This window comes from Dioscorea cayenensis, chromosome 2 (genome assembly GCF_009730915.1).
Source record: "Dioscorea cayenensis subsp. rotundata cultivar TDr96_F1 chromosome 2, TDr96_F1_v2_PseudoChromosome.rev07_lg8_w22 25.fasta, whole genome shotgun sequence".
In the NCBI taxonomy this organism is placed as follows: Eukaryota; Viridiplantae; Streptophyta; class Magnoliopsida; order Dioscoreales; family Dioscoreaceae; genus Dioscorea; species Dioscorea cayenensis.
The window spans coordinates 13,314,060-13,324,168 of record NC_052472.1 but is presented as its reverse complement, the minus strand read 5'-3'; the positions used below and the strand labels follow the sequence as shown (position 1 = coordinate 13,324,168).

Genomic DNA, 10,109 nt, shown 5'->3' with positions numbered 1-10,109 from the left:
TTTAGAGTGTTCAAATATTGTTGTGGACTGGAGTATATGTATAATTTTGAAGTTTTGATGTTTGATGGTTGTAAAGTTTGATTTATGAGAATCATGCCAAGTGATTTTAGTAGGCAGCATGGATTCCAGTGGGTGAGAAAGAAATTAATGGCATTTTAGTTTTTTCTAAACTTGTTTGATTTAGTTATCATATCCATGGGATGATACAAAAATTGAGGATTTTAATCGAGGTTTTATAGAATGCAATGATGGTAATGTTTTTGCGGTTTTAAATTCTTTTGAAGTCGGATGACAACAAACACATGATAATATATGCTCATATTGATGTTTAATAAAGGATGTTCAAAAGCATTGAATTCTATATTATGTTTGATATGAGTTTGAGACAAACCAAAGGTTGGTTTATTGTTTTTGTTGTAACCATTATCCTTAGGGGGTGTTTGGTTCGCGGTAATCTTTTTCAGATTACCGGAAATCAAGTGGTAATCTGGATAGATTACCATGTTTGGTATTGTAGCATCGGTAATGTCGACGGTAATGTGAGATTACCAATAGTGAAATATTACCAAATAACTTGGTAATCAGATTACCACCAAAATAGGTGTCCATCCAGATTACCACTATCATGGTAATCTTATATAAAAAAATATTCCATCTTTGCCCTCAATCTTTAAACATAATTCTTTCTTTACCCTCTCTTAACACTGATGAAGCCCTAATTCCTACACAAACACACCAGACTCCAGCAGCCACCTCCTCCACCGTGACGCGCCCTCCAGTAGCCATCTCTCTCACCATCACGCCCCTCCGGCAATCACCTCCTCCATAGTTACCCAACCTCCAACAGCCACCTCCTCCAACGTCACATAGCCTCTTCCACCATCATCGGTGTTAACTATCGCATCTGAGCCACCACCTCCATCACGCAGCCTTCTTCATCAAATGTTGGTATGTTCCTCAGGTGAAGCTTTAGTGCTGAAATTTTTCTTCATTTACTTGCCTTTCTTTTCATTGTTTTTCCTGCATCCAGCCAAGCACAACAAAGATGTTTTCCCTCTTTATTTGATTTTTCTTCTTTTTATTATTACATTCTTTTCCTTTTACAAAACACAAGCATAACAGGTTCTTTTTGCTGAAGAAGTTCCTACCTTTTTTCTTTGTTTTTTTCTTTCTATGTTTTGAGGTTGCTATTGAACTCTTTATCTAACACTCTTATCAAATTTTCTCATAAATACATGCTTCTATGTATTATACTCATTGAGCTATTTTTTCATTATGATACTTGAGATAATAGTCTTATTTCAATTAATTATATATTCTTAAGCAGAATATTATATCAGGATGAGGTGGATGTGATCAATTGTTTTATATCAATTAATTAATGAACAACTTTTTAAGTAGACAGTGCTTGAATTTGAAGTTATATGTTTAATTTTCTGAAGAATTAATTATCATGAGCTTATAGAGTTCTTTACATAAGATTAAACCTAACGTTTGAATTTGCATGTGTTTTGACCACATGAAAGCACTTCTCTTGATGTCAATACTACACGTACCCCAAATCACAGTGCATTTATAATATTGGAAATTAAACTTAATTATGAAAGTGGTACCTAGAATTAATGAAGTGTTGTTTAGCTAATGAGATGGTGAGTTGCAATTAATAAAGACTATGGTGTTTGGGAAAATGAGAAGTTTTATTATTCTATAGATATAGTTGGACTTCAAGATAAGTCATATATATATATATATATATATATCTGTTTTTTCCTTAGAATTGAAAAAGTTTTTATTTCTCCTATACACCATGCTTTTATCTCTTTTGTGTGTATTTTTCTATCCAACATATAATATATGTAAAGTTGGACTGCATATGTTTGCAATTGAGATACAAATCCTTGGTTCTTTGAATAATTAGATGTATAATATTCAGCGTTCAATTTATTATTTGAAAATACTTGGTTTTCATGTATTTGAATTGTTTAGTAGTATTATTTGTTGTTAGCTAGTTCTCTTATGTTGTTTATTTTATTTTATTTTATTTTGTTTTGTGTAGATGGATCTTTTCTCTCCGGATAATTTGGGCTTGTTGGTCACCATAGCTTATATGTATGCGGAGATGATGAATAAACTAGCAATATTGATGTACGTCATTGCCTTAGAGCGTAGGCGTAGAAGAAAGAGGAAACGGACTGCCTATGATAGATCAAGTAGGAAATTAATAAGAAGTGTCAATTTATATAGATTGGTCTTTGAGAGTGACCTAGCTTCCATTGAGAGTGTCCGTATGGATCGCAGGGCATTTCATTCTCTATGTGATGTGCTTTCCACAAGTGGAAAACTAGCAGCCACTAAAAACATGTGTATTGAAGAAATGGTTGCATCTTTCCTATATACCATTTCACATGACCAAAAAAATAGAGTAGCAAAAAGAGAATTTGTTAGATCTGGAGAGACAATAAGTCGGCATTTTAAAGTAGTTTTAAATGCAATTTTAAAATGTCATGAAGTCTTACTCAAAAAACCCGAACCAGTTCGTGAAAACTAAATTGATGAAAGGTGGCGATGGTTCAAGGTAAAAACAAAAAAAAACAAAAATTTACATTGTTTAAATTTACTTTAAAAAAAATATGCTATGTATACTAACATTTGGCAATTTTATAGAATTGTCTGGGGGCTTTAGATGGAACATACATCAAAGTAAATGTCCAAGCAATTGACAAGCCTAGGTATCGAACAAGAAAAAATGAGATTGCCACTAATGTTTTAGGTGTGTGCTCCCAAGACATGCAATTTATTTACATTCTACCGGGGTGGGAGGGTTCAGCGGCTGATTCTAGAGTGTTACATGATGCAATTTCTAGGAGAAATGGGCTAAGAGTCCCGCAAGGTATACTATTTAAATGATTGGTATAGGTAGATTTAAATAAATGGTTGTGTTAAAACACTAACAACCTTTAACATGGTTGTAGGTTATTATTATTTGTGTGATGCTGGATACCCAAATGGAGAAGGGTTTCTTGCCCCTTATAGAGGACAAAGGTATCACTTAAATGATTGGAGGCATGGTAGCCAACCCACCACCCCCGAAGAGTTCTTTAACTACAAGCACTCTTTTGCTAGAAATGTAATCGAGAGATGCTTTGGCCTATTGGAAGGGCGGTGGGCAATTTTAAGGGGAAGGTCATACTATCCTGGTAAAGACACAATGTAGGATCATTTCTGCTTGTGCATTGCTACACAATCATATTAGGAGGAAAATGCTTATTGATCACTTAGAAGAAACAATTGGTGAAGACATTGTAGAAGAAGATTTAGATGGTGAAAGAATTACTTTTGTTGAAACATCGGATGTTTGGACAACATGGCGTGCTAATTTAGCAGTTGATATGTTTAATCAATGGAGACATAGTATAGCCCAACATAACTAGGATAATATATGTTCAATAAAATTGTAACATTATGTGTATAATCATGTGTAATATATGTTTAATTAATTGTTTCCACATTGTTGTTGTGTAATTGATACAAATGAAATGCTATATGTTTAGCCATGTGTGATATATTTATTGTTATTGTTGATGTTTTTTTAGTATGTATTCTTTGTTGATATCCTTTTCTTGATATAGGATGGCTGAAAAATGTGAATGTTGATGAGATTGACACAAATGCGAAAAGATGGAAAGAGGCAAACAAAACAAGGTAGCAAACATGTTTGGACTATAGAAAAAGATTCCATGTTAGTTGAATGTTTGACTAGGCTTGCTCAGTCTGGTAAATGGAAGGCTGATAATGGTCAATTTCGTGCTGGTTATTTGACTCAACTTGAAAAGTGGATGCGTGAAAAGCTACCTGATTCTAATATCAAAGGCTCACCACATATTGAGTCAAGGGTCAAGTTGTGGAAAAGACAATACCATGCCATTAAGGAGATGTTAGGCCCAAATGCAAGTGGTTTTGGTTGGAATGATAGTGCAAAATGCATTACATGTGATGGTAATGTCTTCAATGAATGGGTAAAGGTAATTTTGTTCTAAATGCATTAGTATGATTTTTATCATTTTTGGTCACAAATGTCTTGTCCATGTTTATAATTTATTTATTTGTTTTCAGAGCCACCCAGGAGCTGCTGGACTAAGGAATAAGCCTTTTCCATTCCTAGAAGAGCTGAGCCAAGTATTTGGGAAAGATCAAGCCACGGGGGAAGGTGCTGAAGGTCCAGTAGATGTTGTAGAAAATATTGCAAATGAGGAAGCTGCAACAACTACTGAACCATCCATAGGAGATGCTTTTGTTCACTTTGAACATGAAATTAATACAATAGATGGGGAAGAAAATGCAACTATCCCCCCAAGCCTAGCTAATGCCACTGCCACATCACAGGGCCCATCACATGATGCACCTGCAAAGAAAAGTAAGCGTAAACGATCCTTGGGGCAAGACACTGCCAATGATGAGTTCTCAAGCACTGTTAGCTCAATTGGAACTTGGATTAATAGTTCTGGAAAGCACATTTCAAGACTTGCTAATTGCTTCCAGTTTCTAGCCGATGAAGCAGACTCAAAGAAAAAAGTTTTTTCTGAGCTACTCAAGATTGAAGGTTTGTCCCAATCGGAAAGGATCAGAGCTGGCGTCTTGATTGTATCTGGCACTAGTAAAGTGTCATATTTCTTCTCACTTCCAGATGAGTGCAGGAAAGAATATGTTACTTGGGTTTTAGGAGGTTGCCAGTAGAATTAATTTATTGTGTGTATGGAGTTTTATGACTATTTAAATTGTGTGTTGTATGTTGAGTGAAACTATGTGTGTGCTAGTATTTGAACTACTTATTATGTATTCTATTGTGAGGTTAGCAAGATGTAGAACTTGGATATTATGTTAGTTGCTTAAACTTTTAATATTTCATTCCCTGTATTTTACCAATTATTTATATGTGCTGTGGAGCTTTTTGTTAAAAAAAATAGCTAGTTGAAAGATATATATGCTATTGTGAGATTAGCAGGAATTTTGTATTATGATCCATCCTCATTAATTTTATCAACATTTTTAACAGAAAAATATTTTCAAAAAAATGTGCCAAATAATTAATTTTTTTAAATTATAATTTAATTATTTTCATTTATAGAATTATTTTATTTGAAAATTTAAATTTTTTTAAAATTTTAGATATAAAAGGGTATTTTGGGAATTTTGGAATATTACCAAGGTGATTACTGTTGTGAACCAAACATGGTAATGAAAGATTACCAGTAATATAAGTTTCCAACCAAACATGGTTATTACACATTACCACAACATTCCTGGTCATATAGCATTCCCAACTTCATTACCACGGTAATCTCATTACTGTGGTAATATATCATTACTGCGAACCAAACACCCTCTAAGAGTTTCATTCTTCATGACTATTTATAGGGCAGAGTTGGATGGGATTAAAAAAGTTTAAACTCTTGATTAACATTCTTTCTCTCACCTTCTCACTTTTTCCTCACTCTCATCTAATCTTACTCGCCAACCAAAGGTAGGTGAGTAAAACCTCATATGTGCCTAACCATCATCTAAAATGTTTAACTTAAACAGAACCAAAGTCATCCACTTAAATAAAAATAAAAAATATAGCAAACTTTTAAAAATATGGTTAACAACCACTTGAGTTATTGGCACCATATAATACGTAGAGTATTCCTATACTGCTAAAAAGTTGTGTTCAAATTTTAACACACATAAAATGAAAGTATATGTGATTTAAAGTATTAACTTTACTTTTGTGCATCACCTATGGTTTGTCCATATTTCATTAAGAAAAAATTTAAAAAAAAAAAATATGATCCCTTACTTTCTATCTTTACAATGGAAAAAATTTTACCATAAAATTATGTGTAGTTTTTTTTTAATAACAAATCATCCTATAAAAACACACATAATGATGATGCTACATATTTGTAATTTTCTTTAAAAAAAAAGAATAATTTTAACATTTTCTAGGGGACAAAATGTAAAATTTCTCAAAGCACACTAATTTCTTCCTCTTCTATTTATCCACCCAACACGCTGCCAACCTTCGCCGGAAACCTAGTTTTCAGATTTTTAAGCTTTAGTACCAAGCTTTTCATCTCAATGGAGGGAGGAGATGAGCAGGTGATGAGCGAGGTTCATCTTGGATGCCCTCCTCATTCCTCTGCTCCTCATATATCTGTCTTCACCTTTACTGCCCCTCCAACAGGTCTGTGAATTCAATTGTAGCTTGATTTTTTTGTGATGCATGATTTTCCTTTTTGTTTGTTTGATTGTGAGCTTTATGTTCAATAAAGACTTTTTCTTGGCATTCTTGTTGTGGTTTTTGAACTAATTTGCAATTGCTATTCTTTTTAATGTGTTTGTTTTATGTTGTTGATCAAAAATGGAACACAAATGGAGTGAGTGTATGCTTGATATTCAGAAAAATTAGTGTTGAATTGTTTAACTGCATGAGCCCCCTTACAGTTGAAAAGAAGGTGGCCAAATGTTAGTGGGGCACATTTCACAATTCCATGAATCTGGCTGAAACAGAATATGATCCACATGGCTACATCAATGCAGAGTCCACATAATCAGATAATCTTGACTCTGCTAAATTGTTGAATGGAAAAAGCCTTATACAAATTTGGCTTTGTTCAGCAATTTTTCAGATCTTTGTTTGTTGTCTCTATATATAAAATGTAATTTATATAGTCCATAATTTTCTCCATAGCTATTTTAATTAGCTACCTATATCAGAGTATGCATGGCATCATATGGTGATAAGATGTGTGCATGTTACACTTTATTTGTATAATAATATCAGTTTGAACTTTGAAGAGTGGTAACTTACTTGCAATATCTGTTCTTTCTCTCATTTAATTTTGTTGAATTGGTTGAAACTTTCATTTTTATGATCTTTGGAACTGTACTGATCAGCTTCAGGTGGCAGCTTTTCAAACCCAATGTAGCATGGGATGGTGATCATCATGCAACTTGCGAAAGCTGTAAGTTTTTGTTAAATTAGATTTTTTATAATGCGTCATATATATTTTTTAAAATGATTATTGATACATCTGGTTTTGATTGTCAGCGGCGCTTAATCAATGTGATGTTGGTGATCATGTTTGTGTTGAAGATGCCTCGAGGCAACTTAATTTTGATAAAGATGGTGACCTTGTTTTAAGCAGGAGAAGAAGGAATCACAATAGTATGTTTTTATTATTGATATCCAGCTTCTTGCTTGATGGATTATTCCTTTTCTTATATATATATATATAGGTATATATATATATTTATATCTTATTTAACATATCATAGGTTTTTATGATGAATTAATATAAATAACAGTTTCTCATTTTGTCTGAGAACTTCAATTGAAAACAATTATGCTCAATGAGGGACATTCTTACAGCAACTTAGTGCAACTTCAAAAGCGTTGCTCATATTGAATACTGGAAATTGGTGAACCATCTCACATTAGGTTTATGTATGAATCAACTATGCAATGAATGTGGTTTGAGTTTCACATTGTGCACCTCAGACGGTTACAGAGCTTTCTAATTTCTGGTTCATCACTTACTCTTATGCTTGAAAATGGTAAAAATTTAGTTGAAAATTTCCATTTATGCACTTGTGACTGTTTGGTTGATTACAACTGGCATATGCATATGTTTTGGTGAATATTGAGATCTGATGGGTAATGATTTATTGAGTTTGTAGTTAAAATGAGTTATTATTATTCTTTTACATCTCAAATGTTGCATATATGTCATTTTTGTTTGTTTCCAATAATGATTGAGCTACTTCCTTTCTCTGGCTACAGAGAGATGCCTGAACTATCGAGTAACTATCCAACATAATATCACATCATCACTTCCCCTTGTTGGATTGCAAGTAAAGATAACTGCTGCTTTTCATCTTTGGAAAATTCTGTTAAAAACTGCTTTCTCCCTGCATGTATCAGAATTAATTTTCCTTTCTATTGGTTATATTGCATAACTTTCAGGTGTGGAAAGCGGCTTTGGTGTTAGTAGATTTTGTGCTGCACAAAAGTTTTATGTCATCTGACTTTGTTGACATGATCGCTGTAGAACTTGGTGCTGGAACAGGTAATTTTGAATCTCTTGTAGATATGCATCCTTTAAATACTGAGGATTTTTGTGTTTTCTGAATTAATTTTGTACTGTGGTTTTATGTAGATGTGAAAGTTTGTTTTCTTTGCCAGGGTTTGCTTGGTATACTACTTGCACGTGTTTTGAGGGCAATCTTTGTCACAGGTAGTTGACTCTCATTCCCAGCACTGAAATTAGTTGTTTCTTGCCCACTCTGAATTATTGCTAGTGTTAATATAAAATTAAATTTTTTTGAAATTATTTTAACTTTGTTCTCTTTTTGGACTGCCAATTTGGTTGTGGTCATTTCCTCATACTATTTATTTTAGCTTCTTTTGTGCGTTCTCCATTTTTCAAAGAACCGCAGAAGTGACCATCTGTCCTGGTTCTCTAGTTTACCAACTTTATCGTTTGGGCATTAACGAACTCACCAAAGCTTTAGTATAAAATATGAAGAAAACACACAGATTTTAAGGTCACTTCATCAGTACATTGTTCAAGTGAAGTTCAGAGTGCTAGTAAAATGCAGATAGCTTATATATCTAACCGAAAGTTAGTAATGCTTTAAGGGATATATGTGCATATTATGATTCATTTATAACTGTAGTGTGAGATATATATATTTCAGATTTTATATGTAATGCTGTAACTGAATGGTTCATTCTTCTCTTTCGAAGCATCATCTGATGTCACACATTTAGTTTCAGACTTTTGCTGCTGTAAATTGCAACAGTTTCAGTTTTTCTGTTTCATAGATTTCTTTTTCTATGATCTGCTAGTACGGTCTTTGCAGATACAGGTACTGAAGTCCTGGATAATTGTGCTATTAATGTCCAGATCAATGCTGGTGCGCTCAAGTACTGTGAATCTTCTGTTCTTGTTCGAGAACTTGATTGGAAAAGAGTCATGGCCACCCAAAATTGGGCGCATCTGATGTAGAAGCTCAGCAGAGGTGATCCTTTGAGCTGCTGCTTTTCATGATATATGTATATAATTATATATAAATTTTTCTTTTTCAATTCTCTAAGTTCTCAACATGAGACTGGATGTTAGTTCGATCGAGTATCAGAAAATGTTCCATATCCATGAAGCACTAATTTGAACATTTGATCAACTTTTTATAATTAGTGATGGTTTTATCCTGGTTTGTTTAGAAACAGTTCAAGTACTCATGGTCTGCGTCGGAGGTTGATGAAGCAGAGGGTGCATCTCGCTTTTTGCGCCTGATGTAATTTTACAGTGATGAACTAACCGATGCATTTTTCAACATTGTAGAGAAGTTGATGTCACATGGTTCTGAGAAGGTAATGCCTCAAAGTCAAGTAATGGCATTCTTATTAATAATCAATAAGTATAAAAGCAAAAAACCTAAAGATCAGGCATTAATTGTTCTTGTTTCTGATGTTTGGTACAAGGTTTTGTACTTGGCTTTGGAAAAAGAGGTATAATTTCACTCTAGATGATCTCGACTTTGTTGATGCCAATGGATATCGACACTTCCAAAGCTACTTAAAGGATGAACAAGGTACAAACGATCCACCTCTGAATGCACCACAGATTGTGGAGGATCCTCACCATTTTAACTTTAACAGAATATGCTGAGGCTTAATGGCACATTTCAACCTTTGTTTTGTCGGTGAGCGGATCAATATCGATCAGATCCCACAGTACATAAAAGAGTATGAAAGAGGAAAGGACCTCAGAAATATGGAAGATATGCTACCGCAAAACACCACATTCTAAAAGTCTGTTCTGTAGAGAAGCAAATCCTTGCAGTAAAAGTTATTGATGCTTTTAACATTACCAACAATCATGCTAATCTTTGACATTAGAAAGGTACTGCTACATAATGTTGTGTTTACTATTTTACAAACTCTATAATGAAGTGTTGTTTGATTGTAGGACACTGCCTGAACCACTCAAATCAGTCTTTGGTCTCTGAAATATCGCCGTCTTATCTTTCAAGGTAAACATGGCTCACAAATTTGCTTGCATATA

At 33.7% G+C, this 10,109-nt stretch overlaps 1 pseudogene; it reads left to right on the top strand.

Moving 5' to 3' along the window:
- The first annotated feature begins 6,046 nt into the window (after positions 1-6,046).
- On the top strand, positions 6,047-9,900 carry LOC120272713 (annotated as a pseudogene).
- Positions 9,901-10,109: the final 209 nt, after the last annotated feature.